The 19,438-nt window shown below is 49.1% G+C and overlaps 1 protein-coding gene across 2 annotated transcripts in view; it reads left to right on the forward strand.

Annotated features, from left to right (window-relative positions):
- Positions 1–19,438, forward strand: part of LOC146206890 (beta-1,3-galactosyltransferase 5-like) — a 32,796-nt gene that overhangs the window by 1,082 nt on the left and 12,276 nt on the right. The window lies entirely within an intron of this gene.

A 19,438-nucleotide genomic window follows, 5' to 3' on the forward strand; every position in this document is an offset into this window, starting at 1 on the left:
GGGCCTAGTTGATTATTCATAGTGGTTCACCGCGCTAACACATAGAACGACAAAAAACACAACACCATGGAGCGCGAACTAACAATTGGTTTTAATGGAAGAAACGGAAGTCATTTTATACACAAAAACGTGATCATCATCAGACAAACATAAAGAGACGAGGAAAGCTGAGGAAAGCAATCGTCGTAGGCATCATGTACGCGCACATTTCTAAACCTGTCACGCCTTGTGTAGTTACCCCGAACTAAGATCGGCTTGCGAGAGAGACCCTACGTACAGAGGAATTACGAATTGGTATAAAAACAACAGACTGAAATATCCGGAGCCCCACTATACACTCAGCAAATCACAACAAACACTACTTAGAAAACTTCAAACAAATACGTGCTTTAATCCGTATAAGCTAGCACAATGGCATCCAGGCGAATACAGCCCCTCATGTTCACTTTGCGGTGACCAGAGGGCAGATCTCAAACACATCATGTTTAAATGTGAAAGCATGCATCTGCCGGAGGGCCTGCAGATTACCAATTCGGAACAGTGGGAGGCCGCATTGCTTAGCTTTGATCCAAGCCGGCAACACGCCATCACGGTTTGGGCCAAGGAGGTCGTCGAGCGCCATCGAGCGATGACCACCCCTGGGGCGGCTTGAGGAGAAGCGAACTCCCACGAAGAAAGAACTTTCCCAATTCTCCTCAATAAAGTTTCCTCCTCCTCCTCCTTTGTGGCGCAGCTTTCGCCCTTAACTTCCTACTCGCGCGTTTCACGGGCTATAGAGGGCGCCACCAGGCGTGCAAAATGGCGGGCAACTGGATGATCGCGGCTGCCTCACAGCTCCCACGCATCCATTTTTGAAAGGTTTCCTGGCTTGGTATGAAATGCCTGTGCGTTTATTTTTTATGTTTGTGGGGCACATCGAAGGCGCTGACAATAATAATGTGCCCCGCTACTCGACGAAACTGGAAGTGCTTGAATAAAGTAAATTTATTGCAAAAGCCGGATACACAAAATGTCGCTGCGTAGGTATAATGGCAGTCAAGCGGTAGAAAGGCCTTGCTCCCACCTTGATGTTTTATTTAATGAATATTGCAATTAACTGCAGTGCTAATCCGTTATTATTGATGTCGTGCGGCTCAGGGTGGGGAGCGTTTTTTTTTTTTAAGCCACGTTGACCGCACATTTAAGAGGGGGCAATAGCCCGCAAACATACAAGCGCAGTGTGCAATGTTATGTGAACGTCAACTGATGATCGAAATTCGCAGCCCCCCTTTCCCCACTGTGAGGTTCACAGCACATTTTGCATATAATATTCAACCCACAGCTTGTCATGCGGTTACCACAATGAAATTCAGGCCAGAATCAACGGCACTGACTACAGTCCAAGGCCAACCTCGGTAATCAATTTTCCTTCTGGACAAAATTTATCATTTACTTGTACTTCTAGCTGCTAATTGTATGAACTACTTGTACTTCTAGCTGCTAATTGTATGAACGGAAGCTGATGTAACATAAGGAAAATAAAACCGCAACAGGCACAGGACGGAGGGTGGAGACAATACAGGGTGGTTACACATTAGAAAACACAGTATATAATTTTTAAACACACCCACATGCTGTTTTCGCCAACGCTCAAACTAATTATGAATTTGCAGGTGCGCGCTGTTAGTGCCGTGAACCCTGTGGATGTTCGATCCTCATGCAATTGGTTTTATTTATAATTGCTGACCATTTCAAATAATATTTGGGAAAGAAAGGTGAAAGTACGTAATCATCATCTCGTCGAGCTAGAACCTCCCAATAAAAGCACCGAGACATCATATTGTCCAAACAAAGCTCTAGTGAAGATGCTTTGGTGCGTGAAGGTGAGATGTTCCTTACCAAATAATATATCTACATACTTGGCAGTGACTTCTATGATTTCAAGACGAACATATTTCAGTCTCTAAGTAAAGTTTGCATATACATGCGCTGTGTTAAAAAAGATCACTTTTTCAATTATGCGATTCTCGTCTTTCATCTTGAACCCTCAAAAATACAAAGGAAAGAGTCATGACGCTGTGATGTTAATATAAACGCTCACCACTCGTAAAACTTCACACACAACCAAAGTCGTCGCCTCGCTAACGACTCGCTCGATAGATTGTCTTCATATGAAGAAAAATACATTTTTTTTGCCTGCATCAAGGTTCGTCTCACTCACGAAGTAACTCTGATGATAACCTGGTTGGTAAATCAATTGGAAAATGCTTCAGAAGCAAACGCCGAAAGCCGCCGCCACAGCCAATCATCACGGAGACAGGGACACTTTTCTTCGCGCCAGTCTGTGAAACATGCAAATTGACAATTACGTGTATGGGCGAGCCTCAACATAATTAAGCTGTCGTTATGGTAAACATGGTATGTGGAAACAAGATACACATCCTTGTCCTGTTTCTGCGCACTGTTTTTCATCATGCTCTCATGTCACGAAATAGCCCAAGTGCAGAAATGTATAAAATTTAAAGTTCTTGGGGGTGGGGGGGGGACATTCAGATTACTATGTTGAAGAACTAGATGTTTTACTTTCCATAAGATATTTTAGCTATTATTATTGTTGGCATTTGCAACCCGGCTTTGAGTGTCTGTGCATGTCACTTTAAGGACTAAGGCACCTAAATTTTGGGTTAGTGTTTTAACATTTGTAATGATGCCTAGAACATTACTGTACATGGATCACCATGTCACATTTGTCTACGACTGCTGAATAATTTATAATCAAATTTTTTTTCTCACCTATTTCGTTTTCAACAGCCGAGCGATGGCTGCGACGTCACAGCCAAGTTCAGGTCACGCGAGAGATGAAAATACAGTGGTATAATCATTGCTGTGTGATTTGATTTCACTGCAGTGATAAAGCCAGCCTGCCTCAAGTACAGGAATCACTACAAGTGAAGAATGAGCAATTATATAGCTTTTTTTTCATGCCACACATCAAGACAGGATTGTGATGTCAGCCATCTCTCAGCTATCGAAACCGAAACTAATGAGAAAAGAAAATTCAATTATAAATTATCTAGCGGTCATAGGCAAAAACTGCGGGTGGATCGATATACAAGAGTGACTTATGCATCATTAACGAGAAGAGAAATGCCACCAAAATTTGGTGTCTATAGTCCTTTAAATTTGGTTTTAGATTTTCCATAACCATCATATTTTGACTGCCAACACTTGCTACATGGCTTTATTTATTTATTAACAATGCCTACAACACTCTTAACAATAAATAAATAAACATATTGTTACGACGGGGGTAAGACGTCGGAGCACTGAACAACAAGACGATAGGGCAGGGGGCTCAGCTGGTCAACGGCAGCGTGTCCGGCACGAGTCTTTTTCCAACGTCTGTCTCCTTCACATGTGTTGTAAGCTTCATCTTCTGTACTGTTACATTTTCCCCCTGGACAGACGAAGTCCCCCGGGCGAGGTAGTTATTCGTTTCCACGAGAGTGACATGGCTTCATCCAGGCGACGTGGGCAACTTCAGTTCTGACTGAGCGACGACCACTGGCTGTCATACGTGCTATTTGGTAGTTCAGTTCACTGACGCGCTCAAGCACAACGTAAGGGCCAGCGTAACGCGGCAACATTTCCTGCGCTAAACCACGTTTTCGGAGAGGTCGCCAAAGCCACACTAAGTCTCCAGGGGCGTAAGACACATGGTTATGCCGGCTGTCGTACCGAGCTTTTGAACGCTCTTGCGAAGCGAGAATTCGCAAACGGGCGAGACGGCGAGCTTCTTCGGCTCGACAAAGAGTTTCCGCGATGCATGGTTCGTCATGGACGGAGTAAGGAAGAATGGTGTCTAGACAATACCGAGGAGGACGGGCATATAGAACAAAGAACGGGCTGTAGCCGGTCGTCTCATGTGTTGCAGTGCTGAATGCAAACATTATAAACGGCAGTATAGTATCCCAATTCTTGTGGTCAGATGCGATGTACATAGATAGCATGTTTATGAGTGTGCGGTTTGTGCGTTCTGTCAAGCCGTTGGTTTGAGGGTGATATGGCGTGGAATGCCGAAAATGCGACGCACACAAACGGAGAAGCTCTTCCACAATATCTACCATAAACTGGCAACCTTGATCACTGATAATCACTCGCGGAGGTCCATGGCGGAGGATCACAGAATGGAGCAAGAACAGGGACACGTGGTGAGCGGTGGCTGAAGGAAGAGCTGCCGTTTCGCAGTAGCGGGTGAGATAGTCGGCACAAACCACGATCCAACGATTTCCGTCGGATGACTTCGGGAGGGACCCATAAGGTCGATTCCGATTTTCTCAAATGCACCACGTAATGGAGTCACAGGATGCAGCAGGCCCTGTGGCGTGGACGTAGGACGTTTGTGTCATTGGCACTCAGTGCAGCTCGCCACATATCGCTGTCGTCTGGCGCATCTTTGGCCAATAAAACCGATCGCGGGCACGATGGAGTATTCGTGCAGAGCCCAGGTGACCGGAAGTGGGGTCGTCGTGCATGACATGCCGGATGCACGAGCGGTAGCTCTCGGGAACCACAAGCAGAAAATTCGTGGCGGTGCTTGAGTAAGCCTTTTTGTACAAAAGGCCATCACGGAGACAAAATGGGCTGGAAGCAGTAGAATCCCGCCCTTCCGCAAGCAGTGGCTCGAGGCTTATGTCAGTCTCTTGCTCAGTCCGCAGAGCCGAGGCATCAGGAAACTCGGGCACGACGGAGGCGATGTAATGATCGAAATCAGCAGTCACATTCGGTCGTGAAGTCGTACTCCTGCAGATGAAGGGCCCAGCGTGCCAGACGACCAGATGGATCACGAAGGCTGACGAGCCAACACAGGGTATGATGGTCTGTCACAACCGTGAAATGGTGTCCATATAGGTAGCACCGAAACCACTGAACAGCGAAAACTACAGCTAGACACTCCTGCTCCGTAACAGTGTAGTTACGCTCAGGTTTGCTGAGGGAACGGCTTGCATACGCACCTCCACCAACTTGTTACGACGGGGGTAAGACGTCGGAGCACTGAACAACAAGATGATAGGGCAAGGGAGCTCAGCTGGCCAACGGCAGCGTGTTCGGCACGAGTCTTTTTCCAACGTCTGTCTCCTTCACTTGTGTTGTTAGCTTCATCTTCTTCTGTACTGTTACAATATATATATATGTATATATTGTTACGTGCTTAGTACGCACAGGGGGGTTTATTTACACAGGGATTGACCAGCCTCTTCTTCCTTCCCTTGACGCCCCGAAGCACGTGACACTTCCCCCCTCGCAGACAAAGCCCCCAGAGCAAGCAGTTTAATGAAGGTGGCGGGGATGGAACCTTTTTAGCTGAGCCACATGCACCACCTGGGTCCGGCGTGAGCATCGGCCACTTTCGGTGCAGCGGGAAATTACATAGTTCACGTCACTCAGGCGCTCCACAACAACAAAAGGGCTGCTATAGCGAAACAGCAGCTTCTGGGCTAAACCACGCTTGCGCAGCGGCGTCCACAGCAACACTAAATCACCGGGCACATAAGAGACATGTGGGCGTCGGTTGTCATAACGCTCTTTCGAACGTTCCTGTGAGTCCAGGATGCGGAGGCGGGCAACGCGGCGAGCTTCTTCGGCTCGACATAAAGTGGCGGCGATAGAAGGCTCGTTGTGGAGGGAGAAAGGAAGGATGGTATCAAGACAGCTGCGGGGAACTCGAGCATAAAGGAGGTAAAACGGACTGTAGCCACTCGTCTCATGCTGTGCAGTGCTATTATCATCATCATCATCATCAGCCTGACTATACCCACTGCAGGGCGAAGGCCTCTCCCATATTTCTCCACTTAACCCGGTTCTGTGCTAGCTGCATCCACTTGATTCCTGCGAACTTCTTAATCTCATCCGCCCACCTAACTTTCTGCCGCCCCCTGCTACGCTTTCCTTCCCTTGGAATCCAGTTTGTTACCCTAAGCGACCATCGGTTATCCTCTCTTCGCACTACATGTAGTGCAGTGCTATACGCTTATGTAATGGAAGGGAGGATGTCATCCCAGTTCTTGTGATCAGAGTCTACGTACATTGCCAACATAGTGGTCAGAGTGCAGTTGGTCCGTTCAACAAGTCCATTCGATTGCGGGTGATACGATGTTGAATGATGGTAATCGCAGGCGCATAGACAAAGGAGTTCTTCGATAACTTCAGCTGTAAATTGGCGCCCACGGTCACTGATCAGAGCTCGAGGAGGGCCATGGCGCAGGACGAGAAATCGCAGAAGAAATAGGGATACTTCATAAGCAGTGGCTGAGGGTATTGCGGCTGTTTCTGAATATCGAGTGAGATGGTCGACACATACCACTATCCACCAGTTACCGTTCGAAGATCGTGGAAAGGGACCCAAGAGGTCGATGCCCACCTGCTCAAAGGGTGCAGTCGGAGGCGGAATAGGGTGCAGCAGTCCCGGTGGACGGGAAGTAAGGAGCTTGTACTGCTGGCATTTGACACAACTGGCTACATAGCGCTGAATGGCTTGATGCATTTTCGGGCAGTAAAAGCGTTCCTGTGTGCGATGAAGGGTCTGGGCGACACCCAAGTAGCCCGACGTGGCATCGTCATGCATCATTTCAAGAACAGGAATGCGGAGGTTTTCCGGCACGACGAGAAGAAAGCGTGCACCTCCGGAGTTTAAATTCTTGTGAAGCAGGCCGGGACGAATGCAGAAACGCGCATCTGTTGAGTCATGAGCGGCAGAGAAGAGCGATGCCAATGTCTGATTGTTGCGTTGTTCTGTCTGGAACAGTTGAGGGTCAGGAAACGCTGCCGAGATAGGCGCCAGGTAGTCATCAAAGTTGTCAACATCACTACCACTTGACGAAAGTGGCAAGCGTGACAGACTGTCAGCGTCAGCATGTTGACGGCCGATTTTGTATGCCACAGTGAAGTTAAACTCTTGCAACCGCAATGCCCATCGAATGAGCTGGCCGCAAGGGTCACGAAGATTTACGAGCCAACAGAGCGAATGGTAGTCGGTGACGATGGTAAAAACATTGCCATATAGGTAGGAACGAAATTGTTGCACTGCAAAAACCACTGCGAGGCACTCTTGTTCAGTAACGGTGTAGTTACGTTCTGCCTTGCTCAACGAATGACTATCATAAGCTATTACGTGCTGGTCGGTGCCATGATGCTGGATGAGCACAGCGCCAACGCCCACGCCACTAGCGTCGGTGTGAACTTCGATGGGGGCAGAAGGACAGAAGTGACATAGGGTAGGTCCTGATGTTAGAAGGAATTTGAGGTGGCGGAAGGCAAAATCGCAGTCAGCAGTCCAATTGAATGGTGCATCTTTGTGCAAAAGGCACGTGAGCGGGTATGCGATGTCAGCGAATCTGGGCACAAAACGACGAAAATAGGAGCACACTGTGATCAGATGCAGGTGATGAACTCCGCAAATGAGTCGAATGGTATGTGCCCCAGCAGACATAGTCGGGGATCGCTGCTGTTCGGTGTGCAGTCGTCCGTGAATGTTCGCCGGGGGTCGGTAGTATTGAGCAGGGAAGCGGCGGCGGCGGCAATATCTAGTGATGTACCCTGCAATGCCACATCTGTAACACACAGGTTGATGGCGCTAGCGAGCAGCATAGGAGTCCTGACTAACAAAGTCGCGACGTTGGTTGTAGTCAGGCTCTCGCTGCTGACGAACCACGTCTCTAGGGTAGGCGGACCTCCTTCCCGTCGGCCGATGGACATAACTTTGGGCAGAGTTGTTATGATCGTCCATATCCGAAGCGCCTCTAGGTTGTACCCACGGAGTGGAAAGGGCTGCGACATCTGCCTGCGGTGCACTACTGTGCAGCAGATATTCTTCATGGCAGATGGTGTCCCTGGACCTGGACAGTTCCTCACACACAATTTCCCGTGTCATATCAGCCATTGGAAGTTGAGAACATGCTTCAACACTGGCTACAGAGGTTACATTGGCCAGTCATCCGAATTTAGGTGTGATTCGACGCAGCTTGAGAGCTTCAAGTGCTCTGCAGTGTTTTATAATGTCGACGGTGGTGTTCAGGCTCTCTTTGCTAATCAGGAAGTTGTAAACATCTTCCCCTATTCCCTTTAAGAGGTGGCCGACTTCATCTTCTTCGTGCATGCTGGAATTCACTAGCTTGCATAGCTTTAAAATAGCCTCGATATACGCAGTGCAAGTTTCTCCGGGTACTTGCGCCCGGTGAAGCAATGTCTGTTCTGCAAGCTTCCAATGGCTTTTTCTGCTTTTTTCTGTCAACCCGACCTTTGCAGGTCATTAGTTTGTTCGAAAGTTTAAGCCCCCGAAGGAGCATAGCAAGGTTAGCAGAGCCTCTTCCAAACGCACCTCCTTGAGAGAGCCGGGCGCCGGGCCGGGGGACGCTTGTACCCATTTTATCGGTGGGTGTCCGGCAGCGGGTTTCGAAGTGAGCACCTCCTGCAGCCGAGACGGGCACCTAAACCACTCGGCCATAATATACCCCATACCCCGCACCTCCACCAAATGTTAAGGAAAGAACACAGCGGTAAACGCTAGTTCACTCTTAGACGCACACCACACACCGCACACCACAGAACGAAGTTAGCTAGGCTTGAGCGTCGTCTTCTTCACTACTTCACATCAGCATGTCGTCGTCGTCTCGATATACTGTGCTCCGTAACAATATATATATATATATACCGGGTGTCCCAACTAACTTGAACCAAGGGATACAAAATAATACATTTGAGGTAGGTCAGTGAAACCAATTGCATTCACCTGCCAGCCTCCTTGCGCACTACAGGCGATTTTTTGTTTTGCAATTACTTAATTAGCTTATTATGTTAATTTTTCTAATTTGTTAAATATCGGCTTTAGACCAAACATGTGAATTGGAAACTTGTAAAGCACCTTCAGAAACCCCCATTCCATTAATTACGATAAAGAAAGTCTCACGTGTATCTTTTTTTCTGGGCTCAAAAGAAAGCCCGCGAAATACAAATAATACCACGTGACTAGCGCATTTGAGCGCAGCGATCGTGGTGCTCTCAGTCGTGGTTTGAGCGAACGAAATCAGCTGCGGCCGTGACCCGATGGTCCCGTTGCAGCGGCAGGCAGAAATGTTGGCGATGGTTGGAGCGAGCTCGAGCTCGCCCGTCGTCACCGCGATCTTGGCCAGGCCTGTGCACCGCAGCAGCCTACATCACGACAGGCGGATGACAATAAAGAACCGGCAAATGAAGGTGCAGAGCTAATTTTAGTCGAGTCACATGATGTCATCTCGCCCTTTTACCCAAGCCTGTATGCGCAGATTCAGTGGCTGATACCTTATCGCTCATCCGTTTGCCGTAAAGTTTGCTGATGGGAGAGAAGGAGGGTTTGTTAGAATCCCGGTGGTGTCGGCTCGCTGCTCTCGGTGCTACTTGCACCATCACGTGGGCAGGCTGTCGGACGCGGGCGAAGAAGCCATCGCAGGCATATCGGCCTGCCGCTTTAACGGGGCAAAGGAGACACGGCCGCTGCTAATTTCGTTCGCTCAAACCACGACTGAGAGCACCCCAATTGCGGCGCACAAATGCGCTAGTCACGTGGTATTATTTGTATTTCGCGGGCTTTCTTTTGAGCCCGGAAAAAAAGATACGCGTGAGACTTTCTTTATCGCATTTAATGGAATGGGGGTTTCTGAAGGTGCTCTACAAGTTTCCAATTCACATGTTTGGTCTAAAGCCGATATTTATTAAATTAGAAAAATTAACATAATTAGCTAATTAAGTAATTGCAAAACAAAAAATTGCCTGTAGTGCGCAAACAGACTGGTAGTTGTATGCAACTGGTTTCACTGACCTACCTCAAATATATTATTTTGTAACCCTTGGTTCAAGTTAGCTGGGACACCCGGTATATATATATATGTGTGTGTGTGTGTTTGTGTGTGTGTAATGTCACATTAGGCGGTGCATACGCATAAGGAAAGAAGAAGACTCTCGTGAGTTGGAGAGAAGACGACGTTCAGCAGCGTCGGCTGGTGCCTGCAGAAAACGTCTGTTTTGAAAGCCTTGTCTTCCGTGTCCGCCCTCTGCTACAAGCTGAACTACCCCGTAACACCTTGGTGGAGGTACTTTCGATTCCCTTTGCCACAGCTCCTCGTATTTCTGCGCCAGAAACCTGGATTTGTGCAGTGGACGTCATCTTCCTGAGCTCACCCCACCGACTACCACAGTAAGCATGGCATCCCAGGACGCATCACCCGCTACGGAAACTCCAGCTGCCCCTATGGTTTTAACCAAAATCCGTCATCCGCCTATCTTTACCGGCGAAGACAACAAGGATGTTGAAGATTGGCTCGACGAATATGAAAGATGCAGCAAGAATAACTGGTGGGATGCTAGCATAATGCTTGCAAACATAATCTTCTATCTGGCGGGAATGGCGAAGACCTGGTTTACCAATCACGAACAGGAGATGCCTACGTGGGACATCTGCAAACAAAAACTGCAGGACTTATTCGGCAAACCAATTGGGCAAGCTCTGGCAGCCAAAAAAGACCTGGCTACTCGGGCTCAATCGTCAACCGAGTCATACCTGGCCTACATACAGGACGTTCTCGCACTGTGTCGAAAGGTGAATACCTCCATGACCGAAGATGATAAAGTGGCCATATACTTAAGGGTATCGCTGATGACGCATTCAATATACTTCTCTGCAAAGACTGCTCTACGGTGGACTCAGTCCTGCAAGTCTGTCGCCGTTTCGAACAGGCGAAGCAGCGCCGCATCGTCCATCGGTTGCAGTGCCTTTCCAACACGGCGACTACATCCTCATGTGACGACTTGCCAACGTTACAGCAGCCTTCAAGTCAGAATAACCTCACTACCATCGTCCGCAGGGAAATCGAGGCCTTGACTCCTGTTTCACATACGTCACCTCCTGCACAGGCAACAATAGTTATGATACAGGCTGTAGTCCGCCAAGAATTCGCTAATGTGGGCCTCGTTTCAAATCCTGCCCCACCACCCCCTGCACCACAGCCAATCCCAGTGGTTGCTGCTGCTGCCACAACCCCGCCCTACACACCGCGCTACCCTACCCGCAATCCTGCGGAGTGGCGCACATCTGACGATAGGCCTATTTGTTTCGTCTGCTGTCGAGCTGGCCATACGTCCCGCTATTGCCGCAGTCGTCCGGCTCCCCCCTCTCAACCCTATTACGGCCCTGTCCGCCATAACTATTATGCACCACCACGATGTGTTTCTGTCACCCCAGCACATCTTCGTACTGAGAACACAGAGCAAGACCGTCGTCCTAGCCGTTCTCCATCGCCTCAAGCCCACCATTCCCGATCACCTACTCGTTGCCGCAGCTTGTCCCCAACGTACCAAGGCACCTACTCTGGAAACTAGGCAACGCAGCGCCCGGACGTGACGCTGCGTTACCAACCCGGACAGCCAACTGTGTTTCGACCATCGCACCACGCCGCAACCTGATCAATGTCCTCGTAGATAGAGTCCCTGTGCCCGCTCTCATTGACACTGGAGCCCATATTTCAGTTCTTAGTTCGTCGTTCCGCCAGCGCCTCAAAAAAGTTCTTACGCCCGTTAACACCTCTACAGTTCGTGTTGCTGATGGAAACACTGCTGCCATCATCGGAATGTGCACTGCACGCGTTAGCATCGCCGGCCACCACGTCCCTGTGCTCTTTGCCGTCCTTACTACTTGTCCTCAAGACGTGATTTTAGGCCTAGACTTTTTAACAGCCCATTCCGCTCTCATTGACTGTTCCTCCGGACTTCTGCGCCTAGCCCTGCCCTGTTGTGTTCACGACCCCAGTGCTGACCATTCCCAGCCTCGCCTCCGCTCCAGTACATTTACTCGCCTACCTCCCGAGGCGGCAGTATACGTGCCCATGTCACCTTTACCCTCCCTTCCTGACGGCGACTACGTTGTCAACCCCATCACCGACGTCACTCTACAGCGCAACATTGTCCTACCTCATAACATTGTACACGTTGAGAATAACCTCACCTACATTCCCGTACTCAACTTCAGCATGTCTTCGCAAGTTCTCGTGGAGGGCATTTTCCTTGCCGAGCTGTCGCCTTTGTCCAGCTTTACTATTTCTGCAGTGCTGTCCGACCGTCACGCCGACGTACCTGCACAACCTGTCCCATCACATAGTCCGGAGGACCGCATCTCAGCCATAGTTGCCTCTGACCTGCATCCCGAATATGCCAGCGCCCTTGTCGGTCTTTTGCGGTCATACAGCGACATTTTTGATTTCGGTCACGGATCCCTGGGCCAAACGTCCGTTGTCACACATCGTATTGATACTGGAGATGCCCGACCTATTCATCGACGGCCTTACAGAGTTGCTCTTTCGGAACGCAGGATCATTCAGGAAGAAGTAGAGAAAATGTTGGCAAGCAACATTATTGAGCCGTCAAGCAGCCCCTGGGCGTCTCCGGTAGTACTCGTCAAAAAGAAAGACAGCAGCTGGAGGTTTTGCGTTGATTATCGACACCTAAACAAGATAACAAAGAAAGACGCGTACCCTCTTCCAAGGATCGATGACGCTCTCGACTGCCTGCATGGTGCCAACTACTACTCCTCCATCGATCTCCGTTCTGGATATAGGGGAGAAAACCTGGGCCAGGGGGCGCTGCGCCGCTCTGTGCGTCAGCGCCCTCCATGGAGACCCCGTCAAAATCTACGCGCAGCTCGACCGCGTCGTCTGCTAGCCGCCGCATAGAAAAGCATGTTGTCGTCTGCTCCGCGCTGCTCTCCAGCACGTGTTTGCGCGCGCGCGCTCGGTTGTTTCTCTCCTCCTCCGGCCGCATTGTGGCCACCGCCGCGCTCTAACAATGAGGGGGGAAGAAGAAAGAAAGAAAACAACTAGAAGGAAAATAATGACGGCTGACTTTTTTCGCGAAGCTTGTGTGGAAACGGTAATGGGATGGTTGTGGGCCTTTCTTTTTTTCTTTTTTTTTTGGGGGGGGGGGGGATATCTCGTACCGTTCGTGTGTCGTACTTCTCTAACTGGCGGTGCTGAAGCAGCCATCGTGGAACCGGGTCGGCCTCAAGAAACAGATATTCGTCATTAATGCGATCATTTTACGTCAATCATCCTATCCTCATACGCGATCCTGCTTCGGGAGCTCAAAACTGCGCGTTCGCTATAGGAGATAACTGAACTAGGAATTGCGCAGCGTAACAGTGGAATTAAGAAGACAAAGATTTCCGTGGAGAGATGTCCCCGTCTGCATGGAAAGTCTTCAGACATTTCCTCGCTGTTCGTCTCGTGGAGAGGAAACTGCCGCAAAAATGGCATGCCTCGGCTTCTGGGGAATGACCCAGGTCGTTAAGAAACCCCTCATCGTTAACGGTAGCTAGGTCATTGATTTCGGATGGCAGCGCCGCAGCAGTGAACTTCCCCTGGCCGGTGTCGGCAGGAACCAAAGGGTAAGGCGGCATGCTTTGTGCCTTTGTAGGGAACGCATCCTAAACGCGCCGAAAACAGGCCCCACGGCGCCGGCAGCACTGCCTAAAACGTTTGTCCCCAAAGAACTGAATAGGCCCCTTTCAAGTGACCAGTTACAAAGGGAAAGGAAGGAGCACTCGAAGGCTGGACCCTTCATTCTGTGAACATGGACAGAGGCATCAAGAGGTGCCGCCTCAAGTCCTTCAAGATACCTGTCGTTTGCCTCCCGCCTCCAAGCAGCGAATTCGCGTTCTTTTTTTTTTATGTATGTCTGAGCCTGCCAACAAGCGCTCTTTGAAAACAATGTCTGGCGATCAATTAATCATAATTTCTTGCTTTCAAAAGCACCGATAAAAAACATGCCTCCAGCCAGCCTCTATGTCAGCCGGGGCACAGAAAAAAGCAAAATTAAGAAATCCCACTGGCAAAGAGCGCCGGCTTTGCGCGCGAGAACGTGCCACCAGCCCCCCTCGTCCTCACTCTCCTTCTCCCGCTCCGCGTGCACGCGCGGCTGAACGTAGCACGCGCTCCCGAGCGAGCGGGCTGCGCAGACTCCGCAGACAGCCACGCGGAGCGCGGGCGCGGATGCGCGTAGGTTTTGTAGTTCCTCTCCGCTCCGCTGGAAACCGAGCGCTGGCGTCGCGGAGCAAACTCCAGCTTTGGTTCCCTATTGGCAGATCTCTGTTGACGAAAGAGATCGTGAAAAGACGGCTTTTGTCACCCCGGATGGCCTCTACCAATTCAAGGTGATGCCTTTCGGCTTATGTAATGCCCCTGCGACATTCGAGCGTATGATGGACTCCCTGTTACGCGGGCTCAAATGGACCACATGTCTGTGCTCCCTCGATGACGTCATCGTATTTTCATCAACCTTTGAAGGCCACCTCCATCGTGTTTCGGCTATTCTTGGCGTCTTCCGACGAGCTGGCCTTCAGTTGAGCTCCAAGAAGTGTACCTTTGATCGCAGGGAACTCAAGGTCCTAGGATATTTAGTCAACGCCCATGGCATCCAGCCGGACCCCGACAAAATTCGCGCTGTAAGGGATTTCCCTATACCGAAATCTAGCAGCGACGTGCGCAGCTTCCTCGGACTTTGCTCATATTTCCGGCGATTTGTACCAAACTTCGCAGAAATAGCCCGTCCGCTCACGCAGCTTCTGAAAAAAGAGGTCTCCTTTACCTGGGGCCACGAACAATCGGCCGCCTTCGTCGCTCTTATTGCCCGCCTCACCGGTCCGCCGGTGTTGGCTCACTTCAATCCGTCAGCGCCCACAGAAGTACACACCGACGCAAGTGGTCATGGAATTGGTGCCGTTCTCGCACAACGTCAGCTCGGTTTACCTCGCGTCATCGCCTATGCCAGCCGACTTCTCTCTGCGGCCGAACAAAATTATTCCATCACTGAACGTGAGCGCTTAGCCCTAGTTTGGGCCATTACAAAGTTCCGCCCTTACTTGTATGGGCGGCCATTCACAGTAGTCACTGACCACCACGCACTGTGTTGGCTTTCTACACTCAAAGACCCTACTGGCCGCCTTGGACGTTGGGCCTTGCGCCTTCAGGAGTACAATTTTTCAGTAGTTTATAGGTCTGGCCAGTTGCATCGAGACGCCGACTGCCTGTCCCGTCATCCAGTCGACCCGCCTAGTCAACCTGAATGTTGCTTGCGTGCTCTCTATTTCTGATTTTTCCAACATTCGCCGTGAGCAACGCCAGGACCCTCAGCTTCGCGAAATTATCAATCGCCTCAGCGCCGATCTCCATGACCCTTCCCTTCGTTTGTTTGTGCTCCACGACGGCACCTTATTCCGGCACAATATGCGACCTGATGGCCCCGACCTTCTACTAGTAGTCCCTCGGCACCTACGCTCAGCCGTCCTTCAACAGCTTCACGACGTTCCTACAGCGGGTCATCTAGGCGTCTCTCGCACATACGACAGTGTGCGCCATCGGTTCTTTTGGCCAGGCCTATATCGCGCAGTCCGCCGCTACGTAGCTGCTTGTGACTGCTGTCAACGTCAGAAAAAGCCATCAGTTTTACCAGCTGGACTTCTGCAGCCAATCGACATCCCCATAGACCCATTTTCTCGAGTGGGTCTGGATCTTCTAGGGCCTTTTCCACTGTCCGCATCGGGGAACAAATGGATTGCGGTGGCCACTGATTACACCACACGCTATGCGGTCACACGAGCAATACCAACCAGTTGTGCAACTGATGTCGCTGCTTTCCTCCTCAACGACGTTATACTCGTCCATGGCGCTCCCCGCCAACTGCTCACCGACCGTGGCCGTTGCTTTCTGGCTCGTATAGTCGACGAGATCCTACGGCTGTGCAACGTTCGTCATTCTTTCACAACTGCCTACCATCCACAGACGAACGGGCTTACCGAACGCCTTAACCGGACACTGACTGACATGTTGTCTATGTACGTTTCTGATGACCACCGTGACTGGGACATAGCGCTGCCATTTGTGACATTCGCTTACAATTCGTCGCGTCACGACACTACCTGCTACTCCCCCTTCTATCTTCTATACGGCCGTGAACCTCTGCTTCCTTTTGATAGCCTGCTCCCGTCTGTCACCACTGCCAGCTCATATGCTCGTGACGCCATAGCCCGAACTGATGCTGCCCGCGTTGTTGCTCGCAACTGACTCTCAGCCTCTCAGCACTCCCAGAAACGTCGCTATGATTCCTGTCATCGCAACACCGAGTATTCTTGCGGCTCTCTCGTGCTGCTTTGGACTCCAGCTCGCCGCGTTGGCCTCTCGGAAAAACTTTTGCCCCGTTATACAGGACCCTACCGTATTTTACGACAAGTGACACCAGTGAAATACGAAATTGCGCCCTTGCATCCCACCCGCCATGCCTCTACACCACGCACTGAGACGGTCCATGTTGCACGCCTAAAGCCGTACTACATGGACCCTGGTTTGGATGCTAGTACGCACCGGGACGGTGCTTTTCAGCCGGCGGGGTAGTGTCACATTAGGCGGTGCATACGCATAAGGAAAGAAGAAGAAGACTCTCGTGAGTTGGAGAGAAGACGACGTTCAACAGCGTCGGCTGGTGCCTGCAGAAAACGTCTGTTTTGAAAGCCTTGTGTCCGCCCTCTGCTACAAGCTGAACTACACCGTAACAATATAATTAAAGGAGCCAACAGTCTATGAGGTCCAAGGTAAACAAATGGGGATATTATATATATTTTTTTATTTAGCGTTTTGTAGTTGATTTTGACCAGAATTATTCCTATGATGATTATTTTAGGGAGAAAAAATATAAATGCAAAGCGGAAGGAAAAACAAGGTGCCGATTGTGTGAGTAGAAGCTATGTATGTATGTATATATATATATATATATATATGTGAAGGAAAGAAGCCAACAGTCGGCGAGGCCAAGGAAAGCGTTGGGGATGGTACTTTATGTATTTTTTTTATTATTATTTTTTTTAATGTTTACTTGGATAATCACAGAAATTAGTAATGTAATCTGTTTAGGGGAAAGATAATTAAACACAAAGTAGAAGAAAAAACAATGTGCCGATGGTGGGAACTGAACCCACGACCTCCGAATATCGCGTCCGGTGCTCTTCCGACTGAGCTACATCGGCCGCTGTCCCCCCTGCTACTTGCTTGGGTATTTATGTTGTCTGTATACGAACCTTGAGAGTGTTCACCAGCGCCACCCTCAACCATAGCGGCAGACGTGGAACCTCCTTTGTTACCGCCAGCGTCACGTAGAACGTGATCAAGAGCGAGGGCGAAAGCTGTGCTAGAACCTTCTTACGCTACCTATGGCTTCAAGACTATGGCTTCACGAGCACCCTCATTTCCCCTATATATATATATATATATATATATAATCACGCGCCTTCGTAGAACGTCGACGGAAGATGAAGAAGAGCGGTCGGGTAGATCGGTGAAGAAGAAAGAAGAGCAAGGGCAGAGGAACGTTTGTACGCTTCGCCGCAGTCCTGTTTGTACCGATCCTTGTAAATAAACCCCCCGTGCGTACAAAGCACGTAACATCTTGGTGGAGGTGCTGGGTAGCGACCACGGAGCGTTTCATCTACCGAAGAAGCCGTAGACTTGCTGGCCTACCACCAATGCCATCAGACATGGCTGAAGACAGCAGTACCGAGCAGCCAGGACCATCCACGGCGAACAACTGGCCCCATTATCGAGAGCCGCATACTTTTTCCAGAAAACCTGAGGAGGGCGTTGATGAGTGGCTGAAGCACTACGAAAGAGTGAGTAAATACAATCACTGGACCGCCGCTACTAAGCTGGCTAATGTGGTGTTCTTCTTTGCCGCCACTGCCTTTGACTGGTTCGATAATCACGAGGATTCATTAAGTACATGGGCTATCTTTACAAGCGAAATCAAGAAAAATTTTGGAGATGAACCTGCAAAGAAGAAGCGCGCTGAACAAACTTTGTTTCATCGGGCGCAAGTACCCGGAGAAACTTGTACTGCATATATCGAAGCCATCTTAAAGCTATGCAAACTCGTCAACCCCACTATGCTTGAAGAAGACAAAGTCGGTCACCTCCTGAAAGGAATAGCGGAAGACGTTTATAATTTTCTTATTAGCAAAGAGAACCTGAGAACCACCGCTGATGTTATAAAACATTGTAGAACATTTGAGGCTCTCAAGCTGCGACGAATTACACCTAAATTCGGAAGACTGGCCAATGTCACCTCTGTAGCCAGTGTTGAAGCCTGTCCTTCAGTTTCCATGGCTGATATGATACGAAAGATTGTACGCGAGGAATTGTCAAGATCTAGGGACGCCATCTGTAGTGAAGAATATGTGCGGCAGAGTTGTGCACCGCACGCAAATGTTGCCGCCCTGTCCACTCCGTGGGTTCAACCTAGCGGCGCTTCGCATATGGACGATCAGCGCAGCTGTACTCAACGTTGTGACCACCAGCCGATGGAAAAGAGGCCCGCCTACTCTGAAAATGTGGTTCGTCAGCTGCTGCTACCCTCCCCTCTTAGGTACAGGAAACAAAGTATGTTTGTTACTGCGTAAACCTGTAATAATTCATTTTATATTTAATAAAATGATACTGTTAACCCTCACTTGAAGTTCGATGCATGGAGGGTGTACAGTACAATTCACAACAGATTAATAACTTTAAGTTGAACGCGCTCAACACAAAATATCAATGGATTGTCCGAATTTGTGTACATCTGTTTGCTCAACAACCTTAGCTGCAAAGCATCCCAAGATTCTATCGCATCAGGAAAAAGAGTGGCGAAACATCAACACATATATCATAAGGCTTGATTGCTCTACTGTGATTTGTTCTGGCGCTCTGTTTTCCCGGGGAGTGAGTATATCTATCTATTCTTATTTTTATCTTTAAATGCCCTTGGAGTATCTGAAATAAAAGCTTTAATCTGGATTTTTGCCTTCGAATTTCAAGTTACTCGAATTCACACATATTTAGTATTTCCGTCACTGAGTCCATTCTTCTGTATCTTGACAGAATGAATTGAGCGGCCATTATTTGAATACGTTCCAGCTTATCTTTTAAAACTTTTTTTTTTTTGGCGGGGGGAGGGGGTTCCAGATGACGCAGGAGTACTCCAAGGAGGGGCGTAGGAATGTTTTGTAAGCTATTAATTTGACGTATTTTGTCTCGTATTCTAATTTCTTTCTTGGAAAGTAAAGTTTTTATGAAGCTGTTGAGCACACATTATTAATATGCACATAATCTCCAGTGGTATAACACTGGAGATTATGTGTAATTGTGGCTCCTAAATATTTGAAAGTTCAACGTTCTTTAGTTTCTTGTTTCCAATGTTATAAGTTAATAACCTAACACTCTTTTTATTTGTAATATGCGTAAAAGTTGATTTTGTGTAATTAATTTCCATATCCCATTTTTCGCACCAAACGTGCAAAGACTGAAAGACTAGGTTTATTCTGATCTGGTCGTCAGCCTGAGTTATTCGAGAATAAATT

Source organism: Amblyomma maculatum, chromosome 1 (genome assembly GCF_055883805.1).
Source record: "Amblyomma maculatum isolate TAMU_Amacu chromosome 1, ASM5588380v1, whole genome shotgun sequence".
NCBI lineage: Eukaryota > Metazoa > Arthropoda > Arachnida > Ixodida > Ixodidae > Amblyomma > Amblyomma maculatum.